We start from the raw sequence: 19,018 nt of genomic DNA, 5'->3' as shown, positions 1-19,018 counted from the left end.
TCAAACCATCCCCGCATGTCGGCTGGATCTCGCAGTTCTGCTCACACACCCCGAGGGCAAAGGTTTTTTTTTTCAGTCTTTCTTTCTTTCTCTCTGTTTTCCTCTCTTCTAGTTTCCCATGTTTTTGTTTTCTGTTCTTTTTTTTCTGTGTCACAAAAACACAGTTTTCTCCCTTTTACATGAGACATATAGCTTGGTCAACCATATGACGCAAGGTCTCGAAAAAGGTATTTTTTTTAGTTTTTTTTTAACCATAACTAAATTGATAATGTGTATGTTGAGGTCTCCCCTGTTGCCGCTATAGCTCGACTGTAGGGACTGGTGCAGCAGAATGGATGTCTATTATCAACATGTAACCCTCATGCCCGTTTGCAAAGTAATTACTATGCTGTCTTCTCTAGGTTACAACACCCATTGTTTACTTTATTCTTGGTGTTTATTACTACAGTAAACAAAAAACACATTGCTTGTATTAATTTCTGGTTGTTATGAATTTGGCTGTATTTGTAATGCTTTTATTGATAATCATAAAAGCTTTGTGTCACCATTGTTTTTGTAGGTAATTATCAATATACAATTACTAAATATTACAATAGTTCATACTGCATGGCTATGTACTATTTTACTATTAGTACTATTGACACTAATAGGAATATTAAAATATTCTGAAAATTCATATACATATATCTGATGATGTACACAATGACAGAAATCCGAAAATAAATGTATAGAAAAATAACAAAAAGCCTTTGAAAATTATTATGATGATGTTTGCCTTAAAATGACAGTCAGCATAATACATTTCTCTGTGCTTTAAGATGTTAGCCCTCCTTAGCATCCTTACCTTTCACACAGTGTAAGGTTCTGTTTTGCAGAAAGTCAACTTGCCACATATTAATTTCACAAGTAGATATTTCTCTCTATCTCTGATTCGGGGATTGTTCGGGACTTGCTGCAGTACTGCAGGTAACTCCAAAAGGAACGCTTTAGCGAACGAAGTAAGCGAAGCGCACGGCGCTTAGTCTTACACCTTGTAGTGTTGGCACGACTTCCGGGCAGGCAATGGCAGCGTATTGAGCAGCCATATAAGGGAGACCCAGGTTGTCGTGAGTGTGCCTCTGTTGTGTGGGGCTTGAGGGGCCGGTATAAATAGAACCAAAGCTGCAACTTTTCCTAATCTACATGGGCCATGCTGTTGATGTAGTCGTGATGCAAACGAGACCACCCGCCCCTGCAGACCCTTTCACGTGTACCCCCCCCCCCCCCCCACCCACTCCCCCTTTCTTGTAGTCTTTGTGCCTACAGGTAAACCAGGAGTTTCACATTTCAGCTTGAGAAAATTAAATATATTGCATTTTGAAGAGGTCTTTGATAACTCAATGGGCTAATAAATGCGAAGGGACTCTCAAGTAACTATTTTGCCATCGCTGAGGGGTGTACACGGCAATTGAGTTATTCTGTTCATGTGGCAGCTGTATGAAATTAGCTTTCAATGTAATTTTGCAAGTGAGTTATTTTCCAATTGTACTGCGTAATTACCCAGAGTTGTTTACGTCTCCAAAGCTAAACGAACTCATTTTTTTTGCATAGCCGCGAATCTGCAGTTGCATGTTTTGGAATGTTTTGAATCATAATTTGAATGTTGAAATGTGCTACTACTTCTAAACAAAGTTTTGAGAAAGTGGCTTTTTTTAGCCTGTATGAATTTAAAACAGGATTTACATTAGGATGTACAACATAAGCAAGATGGCTGTAAACCAGATGAATTAATATACTGTAGACAAAATTCATATACTGTAGACACTCACGCAACACAAAACAAAAACACTTACTTGAGTAAATTGAAATTGTGAAATGATTACGATATTATCTTTTTATGAAACACTCAATGCAAGAATATTTTGGGTTATATTTTGATCCATTAATGAATTTACTGAAAACCAACATACTGTACACACTGTCTCAAAACCCAGTGCAATTGTGATTTTTTTTTTGTTCAGTCAGTGTAACTCTCTATCATTCAAAAAATTGCTCCTGCCATGTAGTCATTATCTTCCCAAGCTGGGCTTAACAAAGATGCATTGACAGTGTTGGGACTGACATCAGTGCTAAAACATTACTTGCCAAAAACTATATCAAGCAAGACATTTGAGAGCTGGGCCAAGATTAAAAGTGAAGCCTTTCTTTATTGAGGATTATCTTGATGGGACCCTGTGGTCTTACTCCGGGACAGTGTAGATGCCTGCATGCAATTTAGACACTGAGAGGGATCTACAGTGTCCTTCACTGTGTAGGTTATCTAGGAAATGTGTCACTGACACATAATAACGTTATGATTCATTCCTTGTTCAAAGTTGAGCTACTATTCCCCATACTCTCGATTGAATCTCAACACATTCAATTATGTGTGATACTACCGAGTGTACAGTTAGTATCTGTAGAATTATCATGGAGAAGGCTGCCGTGATCCCAGGATATTTTATGTGGACTTTGTGTAAACACGTATTGGATGTCTTTTGTATTAGCATCAGTTCACACATTCACAAATTGAGAGAAAGCACATGGTCTATGTGACTTGGGGCCACCACATGCAAATTAAACATGCTAACACTTTTTTTCCCCCTCCTGTAAAACACTTGTGATATTTTCAAATGCATACGCTGCAAGTTTGTTTGGGTAAACCCACGACAGTGTTTACACAATGTCACACTTTGGGGATGAGGAGAGTCGGGGTGGGCGTGGGGTGTGTGGAGGGGGTTAGATCGAGTTCCTTTTCGGCCACAAGTCTCCGAAACACTGAACCCTCCCCAAAAAGCCAACCCTCCGAGATGTGAAATCTGAACTGGCTTCTCGGGCCTAATGAAAACAACAACTTTCATTATATTTATGTAAGCATTACCAGGTGAAGTGTTTTCCTATTGACTGCGCGGAAAAGAGCACTGCGTCCCCGCGCCTCGCAACTTTGCCCCTGGTCCTCTGACACGCGCGGGGCCTGAAGGCTGCCGAATGGTAATTTGTCAAGAGGCCGAACAACTGGTATTGGATATTCTCCGCTCCCTTCCCTTCTGCCCACAGCCACTCGCTCCAACCGCCACCACCCCCACCCCCACCACCACCCCTCCTCCACCTCTTCTCGATTCACTCTGAATGCATGCGGCGTCCTTCACCAAACAACAGCATTGGAACAGAGAGAGAGAGAGCCCCCCTTTTAGCAGCAGATTCTTATTTTGAGGGCAATCGAGTGAGGTGCTGGCAATCCCGAGCAAACTTGAGCTCGACTTCCTTGTGCCTGCAACAGAGGCCTGAGCGAGGGAGGGGTATTTCCATGGAAGCGGACGTTCACAAGTGGCCGTCTATCCGGGTGCGCACCGAAATGATATGCGACTACACAGGGACTTGCTTTTCCTGGCCGCCTCCAGTATCAAAACATGCAATTTCATTTTCATGGTTACCTTCTCTACACAGCATTTTTAAATCCCTATTTGAATTGGTTTGCCGCACGTCTAGACTCTCTTATAAACGGGTGTTATATAATAGAAATTGCACTAAGTTGGACACCATCTCCTTTCAACTGGGATTCTACTGATGTGCGTTCAAATAAAACATTATAGGTACAAGCGCACCTTAATTACACAGTGAAAACCCACCTATTTGATGATTGAGAATATAGTGCTTTTCTTTCAATTGGAGACAGAAGTACCAATCTACTGCCATAACCACAACAGATCTCAAAGCCATCCATCCAAAACCTGCTTTCATTTCAGCGCAGAGGGCAGATCTTTGATGATGACAAGTCGTCGCCACAATAAAGATTTTTGACAGCACAGACAGATACTTCTGAAGCCCCCCCCCATCCTTCTCCTTTCCCTGAGGTAAATTAGTAGCAAGTGAAGTGCTTTCAAGTGGCGAATGAAAGTTAAAGGGAAGGCCAATTTCACTATAAACAAACAGCAGGTTCGTCTGCACAGCGGAGGAGGGCGACTGCGGATGAAAGTAAACGCATGCCTCTCTGCCTATAAATACATTTTGCCATTCTCATCCGCACTCGCGGAACAATGCCGCCGGTTAACCTCAGCAGACAAAACAAGAAAACACGCAACTAAATGTCCAACTGCTGCATGATGCCATCATGTTAGCGGGACATCCCGTGCGCTCCAACCAATGTTTACTCCGTTTATGTACACTACACACAGAGAGCACAAACAATTACAAACGTTTCTCAAGAAAACGAGTTTGTTCTTAAATAGTGGTAGTGGCGCCTGCCATTCCTGTTGTTGTTGGCGAATCACTCCAACTGTGGTCTGGTCGTGGCGCTAATATGCAAATGCTTTGCAACAGGGAACACCATGCTGGCATGTCGACGTGCCAGTCCAGGGACTGGAGGAAAAAAAAAAGAGAGGCTCGACTTTACGAGGGGTTTGGAGCACCTGGGGAAGGGCCTATGAGGGGCTGAAAATCCTCCGGCAGACACTTTACTGCTCCCCAGGGCTCTGAAAAAGAAAAACAAGCATGCTTTGCAGGCCTATTACTCAGACTGAGACATCGTGGAGGCACAGAGGGACACACACAGAAAATTAAACATAGACAAATGTTTAGTCAGCAGTGTGTCCAGGGGTAGAAATCAAAGTGACACGACTGTACAGTGTATCCTGGTCCATATTTCACGACGCACTGCAGCATGTTCTTACCAAAGCCATTTATTTATCGCTATTGTCTTTTGGGGCACATACTTAAAAGACTATTCAAATAGCTGAGTTGTCAACCATTAAAGTGAAAACTGGATTTATCATTTAACTTGGAGACACTTGATTACAAGTAAGAAGAGTACTGATATCAACAACTGAGTACTATTGCCAAGCATACTATTCATGGGAATCACAACGCTTTCAGCTAACCAGTATTCAGTGAGATATTTGTCCCCACCTTTTATATCACTGGTTATGTTGGCTGCGGAGCAGGAACACCCCAGCAGGGCCCCAGTACAGTTGAATGTATGGGCTGCCAAGATAGTAGCAAGCTCCTCGCTGTCTGTGTTCCCCTTCCATTTCAAAAGGACACGCTCTACTATCAGCTTGCAACTCCCTTATCTCTGCGAGGATAGTTTTCGAGCAAAATGTGAATTATCGGCACTCCGATTCTACACGCGACAGGACGGCTGGATATGGCTATCAATGCATGTGCATAATTCTAACTCCAAATGACTTACAGCAGCTCCCACAGCAACAAAAGCTGGCAGGCTCACAGCTCTCTCCCTGTGTCATATCACTAGTAGTATTCACACATGTAGTACACAGTCATTTCACAGGGTGATTATAAAACTGCGCTAATGCACTTCTGCCCGACTTTAAAAAATCCCTCGGTACAAAATATGTCCTGAAATATATATTGGGCATGGAGTCAACATGTCACAGTCAATAATTTGTTAATTCTTTCCCTCCACAGCAGCCTTTAAACTCCTCGGACCAAAATAAGGCACCCCTGGAATCTGGAATTCCTGAATAAGAAAGAGTGGCCCCTCCACTAAATTTAAATCAGCTGCACCCTAAAATACCAATATGTTTGGTAATAAATTTTCAAGCCCCCTCTAATGACTCCCTCTCTCTCTCTTTCTCTCTCCCTCTCTCTCTCTCTCTCTCTCCCTCTCTCTCCCTCCCTCTCTTTCTGTGTCTATGGAGTATGCAGAACGCCTCTTAAGAACATTTGTCAAAGCAGGGCCCAACTGTCTTGGGGCTCCTTGCACAGGCGGACGAGGCATCCAGAAATGTGCCAGTCCCTCCAACCCCCCACCCCCCCACCCCTACCCCCAGCACCCCGCCACAGCTGCCTCCCCCAGTTGGGTCCAGGTCAGCAGAGAGTCTGTGGTCAGACTACTGAGGGCCCGGGCCCAGCAGGAGCACTCCCCTGCAGGGTGGAACGGCCCCGCACTCTGGACGGTCTTAACCGCAGCGCAACGTCCCAGTTGGGGGGAGAGAGAGAGGGAGAGAGAGAGAGAGAGAGAGAGAGAGAGAGAATGAAAGAGAGAGGAAGAAAAAGAGAGAGGGAGACAGAGGGGGGAGGGGGGGCAGCACAAACTACAGAGGCCACTAAGGAACCCCTGCCGCCAGCCGCCCCTACACCCCCCCCACCCCCCACCCTCCACATTTGTGAGGGCCAGGAGCCCACATAACAAAAACACATTAGGCAAATGTCTGGTCGCTTGTCTGTTTAAATTGGCCAGATGAAAGCCACTTTAAAACGGGGAGCAGGGGAGCGGGGGATGAGGGGAGTTGACCAGAGGGGTGGGAGAGCACTGCCCTTCTGCACAGTGACAGCAAAGTGTTGTGATCGAGAGAAAGATGGCACCATCAAGTCGGCGTCGTGCCGTGTTTTGTGCAGTGTCTTGCTCGCGGTCCACTGGGAAATTGTGCGAGGGTGTGCTCTACCCAGCAAACAAGCTGGTTTACAGAACTCAAGTGGGGTTGGACGTTTAGACACGAACAACACAAACTTGCCACCAAAACTGGAACTAGACAAAAACAACACAGTAAATATTGACCAATGACTGCTTTAAATCAAACGTACAGACCAATAATGCAGACAAGCTTTGCATTAGGCAAGAAATGACTAGCTAATTACCCAGGCAACTCTGATGTGGCCAAGGCTATAAATATCTTTGCTTAATGTTACAAGCAGTGCCCAGGCAGCACAGAGGAGCTTTTCACCATAGCTCTCTAATTCAACTAAACTGCAATGGTTCACCAGCACAGAAATGAGCGAGAAAAAAAAAAACTGCCTTGCATATCCAAACTTTTACAGCAGGGAGCGAAAAAATCTTTAACCCAGTCACCAAGGGCACTTTCCCATACATACATGCATGAGCGGGGTGTGTTGCTAATCGACAACCGAAAAAATGTTGGGGGGTCATTTTTATCTCGGTAGGTTGGACACTTAACAGCTGGGGTTGCTTCCCTGTCCTCTCGATCCTCGGGAGCTCCTTGTGTACTGTATGCACATTTTAAAAAGAGACACTTGGATTATCTTGGCCAGGGAATGCCATTCATTTTATAGGACAGGGGTGGAGGCAGGATGCTGAGGCGGGCGATTTTTTTTCCGCGCCCGGGAGAGAGTGTGAACTATTAGCGTCCTGCCGGGCCAGAAGGTGCCCCCCATCACACTGGCGTCACATAAAGTGACTCGAGGCATGACAAGAAGTTCAAAAATAACCAAAGGTTAATAACCGTTTAAGACTATGCATGAGAGTGCTGAAGTGTGTGTGCCCCCCCCCCACCTCACATATACACACACACACACACACACACACACACACACACACACACACACACACACAAACACACACACACACACACACTTACACTGTGCCCCCCTCCCTAAAAAGCCCCTCTGTGTGACTTCTGTCTTTAGTGCTGGGACTTGTTCAACCTAATTGACATAAGTCAGCCAGACAGGTTAGACTCCACCCCCCCCCTCCCCCCAGCAAATCCACCCCCTGCCTTTTTGCCCCTTTTATTCCAGCACCCAACTTTCACCAGTTGACAGGAACTCGGTGGTGGAATTTAGTTTTGAAAAACATGGCGGCACGTCCTGTGTACGTACTCTCTCAAAAAACATATTCCTCAAGTAAAAAGCATGGAAACGCAGGGCCGATACAACAATAAACTTCATACGCCGAACTATTTCTTTTGAGGGAAAAAGTCACACTTTTTTTTTCAACTTGCGCTATGAAGCTAGCACCCGGGTGATGTGCCAAGTTTCCGTGTGTATTTCCCCTTTATGTGTTCAGCATGACTGTGGCCTCTCTCAGAAGGTGATTTCCTCTATGAGGAAATGGAAATTGCATTGTAGGCTCCCAGGCCCTGGGTCCCCCCGTACCCATGAAAATATGCTCTACCACATCATATGTGAGGGGCCTCTGAATGATTGACATTAAAAACGGGAGAGAAAAAAAAACAACCCCCCTGTTGCCGAGCAGATTTCCCCTTGAAGCGTGGCGATGCTGATAAAGTATGCGGTTTACTTAGCGGTCATGCAGGCAAAACTCCTGCAAGGCCTCCACGGGAACTTAAAGAAGTCATTCTTAGGATATTCTTCTGTCACATGCTTTCATTTTAACACTGCCGATTTTTACGCATGCATTAAAATACGAATGACCAGAACAACTGAAAAACTGTTTCAGATTGTGTGCGCACACTCAGAAATACTTTTGTTCCATATGGCACATACAGTAGACACTATAGACTAGATAGTGGAATATACGTATTCATACTGAAATATTAAGCATATTTGTTTCAATGGAAAATGGTTACACACACACATGGGCATGCATTTCCACACACGAGCAAACAGACAGAGCCCTGAAAACACACACAGATGTGTCAACACGGGCGGCAGGCTCGGTCTGCGTGCGCTCATGAGGAAACGGAGATGCCGGGTTCCTGGACACTGATACTCCATAGAGGAAGAGTGGTATGAAAACAGTATTTGAAGTTCACCTGACGACACGGCCCTGCCAGCATAACCCACTGACCCCGACGCATTGTGCTGTTCTCGCTCAGCGACGCTCGGGAGCAACAAATGGAAATCTGACATCAGGATGAAGTGAGGATGGTGGTATGCAGAGGAAGGCCAAAGAGGAAGAAGACGTGTGATTTATAGGTTTCCGACAACTGAAATACTGACCGGAGTAGCAGAGTAGGGACGAAAAATTGATGCCTGTGTCGGCCTATTTTTGTAACAGGTCACACCTGAAAAATATATGATAACATAACGTCAATTATAATGTTGTTATTGGTATGGATATTACTGGGCCTAAAGAAATTGTAATGAACATATTTGTCTTAGCATCTCTGTACACACTACACGAGTTCAAATGAGGTGAATAAAAGAAAAAAACAATCGTGACAGATCATGTCTTTGTGTATCCGAAAGGCAGACACAAGACTCTGTTTATGACAGTGTTCATCCTTTAAATCATATCTAAGTGATCGGATGGACACCCTGACCTCACCCTGACTGACTGGTGCAAATGATGAAGACACACTGTGAGAAAACTGAACCGGCGCTCTGGAAGGGAACCGGAATGACTAACGCATGATTCAACCTTACCGGCAGACGATAACTCCTTGGCCACGCGCAACAACACCGCTCCACCACAAAGCCATTCCCGGAATACTCCTGTCACACACTTATGCAAACATTAGGCTTTGTTAGGCTTAGGCTTCAAAAAGATCAACTTAACCCATTTATCACAACACCTAATCTAGAGAGGATACATACACACATGAACAAATTTCAAATTTAGCATGAAATGTGATGTAAAACATAAAAAAAATTGTTGGTCGCATTTAGTATAATTTTGTATTTGATGTTGAGGATTTCACCACCGTACTAACTAATATTGAGACTCAGTTTTGAGCGGGCCCAGCTTGATGAGCCTATAAATAGTGTTGGTGTGCGCCATGGTTACACTCCCAGCCTAGTGTCAGTTACAGGCCCTGGCGACTTTTTATAGGTCACAAAACTTCCTGTTGCCGTGGATACACCACAGAAGAATAGTCCGGTTTTGGACGTGAAACAGGTAAGACTGGTCAGGGCAATTAGAGGACCCATTTGCTTGAATGAAGGCTATCGGAGGGACAGTCAAGGTAATTGGGGGGTTAGTTCATTCACTATGCCGGAATTGTTCTGCCCCTTGGCTGCACCTGGCCGGGGCTTGGGACCGAACAATGGGAGGACATTTAGGTTTTTCTTTCAGCGGATGAGTATTCTGCTTGGCCTGTCCCTTTTATTTTCCCAGCAGAGCTCACCGCCACCCCCACCACTAGTCATAAATAGATAATGAATTTATTGTTTTGTTTTGTTATACTTTCATTAATGCCTTTCTAGTTATTTTATTCTTCGTATAGCCTATACTATTAGATCAAATGCAGTGCTATTGTGATTATTAAAAAATATGCCAATAATTAATTTTGCTTTACTTGCCTGGAGGCTTCAGAAAAGAAGCAAATAAATCATCCGACTTAGGTCTGAAATCTGAAATGCATGGCTCAGTCATATCATAACATTCGCTCTGAAGCAATACTGGCCTGACAGTCGATCCCTCAGTGCTTCCTTCCCTCACCGTGGCGACACAGCTGTGAGGAATGGCCCATCACATGATGACTGTGCAATTTACAAAATTACAAGATGGCTGACATCAGGCCTCCCAGACCCCTCGCTCTCCACCTGAATAATTAATTCCTTATTGATGAGTTCTAATAAAAGAATGAAGCTGGCAGCCTTTTCCGATTGGCATTCCTGTCCACCGCCCAAGTCACGGCCACAGACACATTTCTTATACATACATTCAATAGCTGATGAGGCACAAGAGAGCAAATGTCTTTTTTTTTCTTTTCTTTTCTCTGTGAATGCAGAATTTGAAATAGGATATTAGATTACCGTAGTGCGATCTGTCATGGCAGGGAGCACCGAGTGCCGAGGTTCCTGTCAGCTAATTACAGTTCCACTCTGTGACAGCTGTCAATGTTACCACAGGTTTTTTTTTCTTCTTTATCTCCTGTCACTAAAAAATGTGTCCATTTGCTCTGAACGATTGCAATCTGTTTCTGTGGAACAGATGTAAAACACTATATAGGAAATATGAGTGATTGACTGCTTACACAACCTTTTTTTTGTTTACAATTTCAGTGATGAGATATCCTAGGATGACTCTTCAATCGAGGTTGAATTAAGAAAAAAAAAAGCAGATACTTTTAGCCACTACTGAGGAGGAGACATCAACAACTTGGCAACAGCTGTACATTTATGTAATATGTTTTGGCAGTGTGTTGCCTTGACTTCATAAAAATGAAATTAAAGTGCCACCTGTCCTATTACCAGCAGTGTGTTTGGTATGTCTCTGATCTGATGGTATCTGACGCATCATCATTGTCAGCTGTCATGCACTTAATAAATAGCACCTTTCACAAAAGCAAAGAGGTGATGAATTGAAAAATGTTTAGCCAGGGCATGCATAATTTATACAGGCCTTTTGGCAATGGCCAGCCCTTATGAATAATTAAAATTAATCTCATTATGGAAGATTTCATTATGGGGATAATTCAATTAAAATGAGAGCCGAAGGACCTTTGAGGTCTGACGGGCACATGGCGCTGCTACCTTGGGCTAATGGCACGAGGACAGAGCAGCGCAGTGCAGTAATGCACAGAGGCCCATACATTATTTAATGGACGCGGCTAAGTACGGGCAGATCAATGCTAACTTGTCATCTCATCAATGTGCTGAAAGCGTACCAGAGAGCCCTCAGCACTCCCTGAAGGTCCGAAAAAGTCATTTTACAAACTAATAATAATACATGGCAGCAAGCTGGCTGTTTGTTATTTTCAGGATGTTTGCTCTGTTTATAATAATTGTGCGTTCAGCTGATTTTTGCATGACGTAGTCTACAGGACCACCGTGTGTTCAGAACTGAATACGCTTGAGGACAGACCAGAAAAGGGAAAAGTGTGTCAGTGTCACCAGTTCTTTTCTGCTAAGTCAAACACAGCTGCATTACAATTATGCAAGGTAAAATTATGCAAGGTGTAAAATTAGTATTTGCCAGGAAGAAAAATATTATATCACTCTCTGATGGGAGCCACTAGCAAGCATTTTTAGTGTGTGTGTGTGTGTGTGTGTGTGTGTGTGTGTGTGTGTGTGTGTGTCAGTGTGTGTGGGTGTGTGTGTGTCACCTTTATGGGCATTCTTGAGCGAAGCCATTAAGATGTTCAATGAGGTTGAATGTTAAGGTGAATCACCGACTTATGTAAAATAAAGTGAAACCTGAACGCTATCGTGTTGCAGAAACATAGAAACTGTGGCAATCACTAAAATGTTGGTCTCCATATAGGGTTGCAAATATGAGGACAGACTGCAGCTGAGCAGGTGAGGAGGTGGTGATATTTGTTTATGGATATCTATATCTACTATACTATTTGTTTCTTATTATCAACCAAGAAGACAATGGAATGCTTTGTTGATTAGTGATACTCTGATTACGTTCTTTGCCCTATCAATGGTTGAATATCCTTTCCCAAGTAAACCCTGAATAAATGAGGAATCTCTTTTTGCCCATAATGACTTCATCTTTTCTATTCATTTATAATTGTATTGTGTTATGTATGTGTAAACATGAATGGCAAGTTTATAACTGTGTTCATAAATCACATATCTACATTAAAATATAGATTTTCTTCTCCACAATTGTGTGTATCTATCTACTGCATATATGCACACACTTACATATGCATGTATGTGTTTATGTTTGCAAATAAATACATTCTTGTGTAATGTACACACAATTCATCCATAGAGCATTTTAAAGAGGAAATCTTAGGCATAAACGTTAACATTTCAGTGGGAACAACAACAGAGTAATTTGTTTAGCCTGCTGATAAGCTGGAGATGGCACACAATGAAAGAAAGGCTTTTGGTTTTAAAGTGAATAAGAATTGATTGCGTCCCAATAAAGAGCGAATTGGCAGAGTGTTAACTGGATTCTCCATAAACCTCTGTAGCAGTCCCTGGTCGCTTTATTGTGTGCTAATGCAATAGAGCACACTTAGCAATAAATGCATCGTTCTGATGAGGTCTGGGAGGATTTCCAAAATGGCCTGATGAAATTGTCAAAATCGGATTAGGCTGAGCTGCTAATGATTGCTAAAACTAAGGGAAAATCTCCAAATAAAATTAGTCTACCCTCTTGTTCTCTAAATAAATCATATGTAAATTACTGTCACAGGAAAAAGATGCCTGCCTGGAAGGTAGACTCCTTATTATCCCAATAGGTTTGGAACTTTAATAAGGCCTGTGTGAAGACAATTAGAGCTTGTTCCCATGGAAAGGAAAGAAGGTTAAAGGTTTTGTTGCTGAATAAAACATTAGGGATGTTTTGGCATCCTGTGTAATTTTATCATTAACATTACAAAATAATAATTCAGAAAATATTGCTTATATTAACTTACTGCCACTGTGGAGAGGCTGATCGTGCATGGGAAATTGCTGTTTAATTGATTACATTCTTATTATTTCTTTGAATTACTTGACAACCTTTTTCTTAGAGGAAGATGGATTTCTGAAGTTAATATGTAATAACATATGAGCACACATTTGCTTCATAATCTTTTTACATTGAACACACACTCTATGCCTGCCTCTAACCATGCCTGCCACAAAACAGACAAGTTTTTACCTATAGGCCTTTCAATCCACCAATTAGTTTGGCCTGTCAAGAAAGCCTCTCCACTTAACTACTCAATACACTTCCAAACTAGACCTGCTATTTGAATAAGAGCGGCTAAATAGGCCAATATGACAATTTCACAGCAATTACGTAGCAATTAAGCAGGATGAGTGGTGTTTGCTGTGTGGCTTTGCTGTTGCCTAACACAAACAGTGGGACGCCAGTTGCCTAGCTGCGAGAAACAGCCTTTGTGTGTTCCTAGCATGCAGGTAATTCAGTTATCTGCGTATTGTTCTCTGCTCATCCTTGTTTAACTGCACGGATTTGCCTTCAGATTTACTGAGCTTTGGCTAAAATCCCCCCCCCCCCCCCTCGGCCCATGAGCAGAGGCAGTCATAAGGCAGGTGCCTTTCACAGCAGCCAAACGAGAGTGTTGCTCTCGCTCCATTTTGTTTTGTTTCACTCCTGTTCAGAAGCCCTGTACACATACACAAGTATGAGGAAGTTTTGAGCACAACAGCTTCAAATTCATGTTCAAAATGACTTTATGTCGAAGGGTGACACACTATATACCAGCTACTGTAGGCGATACATGTTGATTGTTTAACATTACCTACAATCTCCTCTCTAGTCCATCCTTTAAGTATAAATGATTTGTCTTTTGTAAGTACAAAAGGAATCGCTTCTTTCTACCAGACTAGCAGTGGCTCTGATGCTGTGTCCCAACTGTTGCCCAGTATGTGCACCTGATACAGTTCCTCTGCCAGCCTGGCTCCTGGTCGGAGTTTCCACGCTGTCTTACAAGGGTTTCATGTCCTCAAGGAAAGTTTCTCCCTCTGTGCCCTCCTCCCCTCACCCTCTCACCCCCCCCCCACAAAACCTCTCTTTAATGAATGACTTCTCATCTACCCATAAAAGGGGTTAATAGTTGTCAAGACATGGGTATTCAGTGTATTGTTGCACTTGGTAAATAACTCTTGCCGAAAAGGAATTTGGCATGTAAAACAAAACCAAACAAAAACAACAATTCACAAACAACAAAGTTACTAGCAACCGCTTAAAGTTTAGTCTTCCATTTGACTTGTATTTGACATGTTATGCTACCTTTCTAGTGTTGCTAATTTCCGTTGAATCTATAAAGTCTCATGACTGCACTGATACTAAATTAAAGTTCACCTTCATTCATGTTAAAATCTCTTCTTAATTATTTAGACATGGTGCACCTTAATTGTGTCCAAGAGTTCTTGAAGGAGCCAAGCAACAGATTACCGTAATTGAAAGTCCATACTGCGATAAAAATAAACTGTTCTCATACCCCTGCTAGACCCAGTGGTGCCTTTTGCTGTCTGTTGGCGAGAACTAAATATATTTTCTGCATTCTGAAAGGCATTCCAGTCCAAAGCATACGTGCCAGTAGTTAACAGTGCAGGAGAATAAATAGCTTTCTCAGCCAAGCACTCTCAAGACCAAAATGTGTCAGGGATGAGTGAGAGGAAGTGCTTTTAAAAATAAATAAAAATAAAAATAAATGGATGTGAATAGTTCAATTCATCCCCCTCTTTAAAAGCAGGTATTAGCAAACGCGCCTCTTGCAGAGATTACGCGTATATTGACAGGGTAATAACTTATCTGGCAAGGCGAGGCGTTGTAATTTCTCGGGGATCTGTGCATCGAGCCAAAATTATGTCACTTGCGCCACCTGTTCTCGAGCAACGTCACCGCCCTTAAGTAGTTCCGGCTGGCTTCCAAAAAGTGAACTCTTGAACCAGTGGCCCTACTTGCCTCATTTGTGTGTGAGGGGGCAAGAGGCAGTGTGTAGCAACAGGGGCTCTAATTTAGCGGGAACACGCTCTGGAGTTACATAAGGCTCCGGCCGCAGCCCCTTGCACTTGTCAGTCAATGTCACCATGCGGGGGGGCAAAGACTCTCGGTAACTGTCATTTGTCCAATTTAAGAGCTGATGAGGACCCTAGCACCTGCGACGAACATGCTATGCACTGTTTCGATCGGCACTTTTTTTTCTGTCACTGAGAAGTCTTGCCGGAGAGACAAGCACAGCACGTAAGGAGGAACTGAAGTGATAAGACCCTCCCTCCTCAACCTCTGTCTTCAACTCCGAAAGCTCCCAACTGAGGTTAACACCAAATATAATCACTTTATGACTCGGGGTGTTTTACAGCTTTGTGGTGTATAGGCAGTGTTTTATGACAATTGTTCTATCATCACACGCTTATGTAAGCCATTAAAATAGAAAGCATAATCACTTCTAAAATAAGTCCACTAATGATGCGTCACAGCCTGTATTAATAACAAATGGAGGGCCGTGGAAATAATAGCCAGGCTCAGTGGCTATAATCCTTTGTCTGTCAGGGGGGGCAAGGCGAAATACTCGTCGACTTACTGCGTCTGTCCTCGGAGCACAAGTTGCATTGCAGGTGCTCAGCAAATATACCTTTCCTTTTGGGCGGCCTCTAAAATAGCCTTGCATGCAAGACAACAGTTTGTGAGGACTGATAGATTGCACCACCACCACCACAGCCTCACATCCTGCCAACTATTTAGTTTCCGTTACATCATTAAGCTTTAACTGGGCTGTTTCACTCCATCCCAAGGGTATATCTCAGAATTTAATTAATGAAGTACAAAATGATCCTTAAATGTTTGAAAAAAGAAAAAAACTCTGAAGGCGTAGAGATAGAAGATCTGCAGTGTTTTTCATGGAACTCTATATCTGTTTTCATGTCAATTAATACATAGTTTAGACATATGAGACATAGTTTCTGATCAAAATGATAGCAATCAGAGCAATCCATGATAGCAATCCACGCAAAACATGCACATATAACTGGTCAAATTGAGTGATTTCATGTGGTGTGGTGTGTAGTGTGTGTGGTGTGTGTGTGTGTGTGTGTGTGTGTGTGTGTGTGCAGGGTTGCAGGCCATGAGACGATGCCTAAGTCCACTCACTCACATTACACCCCCCCCCCCCTCCACCCCACCCCACCCCACCCCAACCTGTACCACTCTCCTCCGCCTCGGCTCCAATCCTCTGGCGAGTGCTGTTTGTCGGCGGCTCGCTGAAACAGCTATCTCCCTCTCAGTAGGTGGCAATGACATTTATTACGCCGGCCGTGCTCTTGTTTTATAGGCCCGACTTAAAGAGAAAAACACAGCAGTTTCCAGGCGGCCAGGGGCCCGCTTGATGAAATCACCTCGCTCACATACACATGCGGTGTGCGCCAGGCGCTGACAGTAGGGGATCAGAGCGGCGAGAGTTACTCCGGGGGGTCACAGCGGGATAGCGAATGAAGTGACCCAAACAAGAAGCCGATAAGCCTTCCAACCCGGAGAAGCGCTCCGCGCGCCGAACCTCGAGCTGTATATTAATCTAGAAAGCCCCCGGGCACACGGAGAGAGAGGGGAGAGAAAGAGAGGCACACACCAGCAGAAGGGGGCAGCATATTCCCTGCTTGCAGGCAGAGTCTCCTTTACGACAGTCATACAATACATCATCTGCTGATTTAAGAGGATGACAGTATGAGGTAGCCTAAAAATAAGCGAGAAACACTGCAATAACCAGGAGTGCTTACGCGGCTATATTCTATAACGCTAGGTGTTGGTGCCACGTCCTTTCCAGAGTGTGAAGTCGCGATGGCAATTTATGGTGCCACGGTGCTGAAATCACAAACTATTTTTCTTAGGAACGGCGAGCGAACACTAGCTTTTTGACACTCATGACATAATGCTGGAGTAAGTCGGGCCCCGGGGGGAATTTCTCCACGTTCGTTTTATGCGCCCGTTTAAAAACAGCAGCCCTTCACACCAAGTTCAACAGGAAGAGGCCGTAAAACGAAATGGGCGAGACCTACAGTATTTCATAATTAATAGGTAGAAGCGGTGTGTGGGAGAGAGAGAGAGAGAGAGAGAGAGAGAGAGAAAGGGAGAGCGGCCGGGCAGCACTGACGCATAAGGTCAGCAACGTATAAAAGCTATCAATCACGCCTTATAAACAACACATGGTAATTATGCTTTTAACCACAATTAAAATCAATAATCACCCAACGGTTTGATCGATGGGTACAGTAGCCCTCGTCGGCCCCTGATTACTTGGCCGGGGATCCTGAAAATGGCCAGCAAACGGCGGACAAATCATCTCATTCCGTCGCTTTGGTGGTCCCCCCTTGCCCCGTTCAGGAGGGAGCACCTGCGAGCTGTACTGTAAATTACCCCGCTAGCCTAATTGCCCCTGTCCGCTGCATTACGACACAGCTCTGCAGCCCTGCGCTAACTCTATTGTCAAGCACTTAATCACCCTCACCAGATTTATTTCCCCGCTGGAAAACTCAAGGGAGCGACTTCAGTAAGAAGTTGCGAGCTGTTGGTTCCCATGCTACGGTCTTGATCTAATGAAGACTGATTAATTAGCAGAGAGGCAAACGGTGTAGAAAGGTACCTGCTTAATTTCACCATGGCATGGCATAGTGCAGAGTGATATTTCGTATCTGAATCGCAGAAGCACTGAACTTGGACCAGTGTGTGGTCTCTGAAAAAAGTTTGCACAATTAACAATGCTATGTCTACTCTGATACAGTATACAGTACAGTATACAGTATACTTAGATTTGAAAAGTTGTTAACTAAATTTCATTTCTAATTTGATAACAACGCAGGAAAGGTAAACTTGAATGTCTGTTGCATGTGCATCAGTGAAGTGAAGGCTTAGTGAAACCACCAGGTATCATACAGACAGCCTACATTTTTAGAATATCGCTGGCTACTTTTTAAACCTTTGCAGACAATAATGTGAGTTAACTCCAGTTGCTTGCAGTTGTTCTCTACACCCTTTCAGGCGCCAAGCAGGGGGTGAAAAGCCATTATGTCAGTCACAGGTGCTGTGAATTACTAACAGACCTCAACCATGAGAACAGAAGTCAATTAACAGATTTAATGTGGCCTTACCTGACACTCAACAGTTCTAGGGGTGGCGTGCAAAGGTTGGGCTCATTAACCTGCAGGTAAAACAAGGGCAAAGGGAAAAAAATGTGTCAGATTCAAGGTGGCAGCAGCAAGCTTACTAAAACTGCAGGCAGGACTCAACATTAGTTTCGGCCCCATCGTCCATCCACTCGACTTAAATAACTGGGTATGACATTGACATCCATCAATGAGACCCGTGGCCTGCAGTAGCCTGCCATTACCTGCAGCCATACATGTGGAACTACTTCCTGGTTTGCTGACATATGCATTACAGTGTGCTCCATGAATTGATCTTTTTAAAATATTATTTCTTCCCAATGCATCACTGTACTAGTATACAGGTTGCATGCAACCAAATGACATTTTGGCAATATCATAGACTACTTTTTCAATCCTTGTAACCTTTTATTAATTTTCAGAAAATGTTGCCTATTACTGGTACAGATCTTGTTCTACGCTGGAAAGGCAATTTGCATACAATTGGTAAAACACGAAAACCCAGACCACACTTCGCTAAACAGTTTGCATATGCATAAGCATCTGTGGGTGAAACTATAGGGATAAGAGTTGCAGCAGGATAACACAGAAGACTAAAAAAAGTTTCACACAAATACACCACAAAGTGTACAGGAAATGAACAAGCAAACGACATTGAAATACATTGATTCATTGATAAGTAGCAGGCACCGTTCACAAAAAGTGTTTTGCATCTGTAAATCTTGCTTTTACAAGAAAGGAAATGAGGATACTTTAAATACAGTGAAGAGACATTTATTGTCATTCTAGCTTCACTACTTCAAATGTACGTATGTATGTAAAAGTCAAA

The 19,018-nt window shown here is 43.4% G+C and overlaps 1 protein-coding gene across 1 annotated transcript in view; it reads right to left on the bottom strand.

Moving 5' to 3' along the window:
• The window catches only part of eya1 (EYA transcriptional coactivator and phosphatase 1), a 70,465-nt gene extending 52,285 nt beyond the window's left edge, over positions 1–18,180 (bottom strand). The window contains exon 1 of the mRNA XM_062521324.1: positions 18,175–18,180. The gene's annotated coding sequence lies outside the window, so the exon portion shown is untranslated. The remainder of the gene's footprint in view (positions 1–18,174) is intronic.
• Positions 18,181–19,018: the final 838 nt, after the last annotated feature.

The sequence above is a fragment of the Sardina pilchardus genome, chromosome 19 (assembly GCF_963854185.1).
Source record: "Sardina pilchardus chromosome 19, fSarPil1.1, whole genome shotgun sequence".
Lineage (NCBI taxonomy): Eukaryota > Metazoa > Chordata > Actinopteri > Clupeiformes > Clupeidae > Sardina > Sardina pilchardus.
Note: the sequence above shows the minus strand (reverse complement) of the source record. Positions and strands in the feature narration are given on the sequence as shown.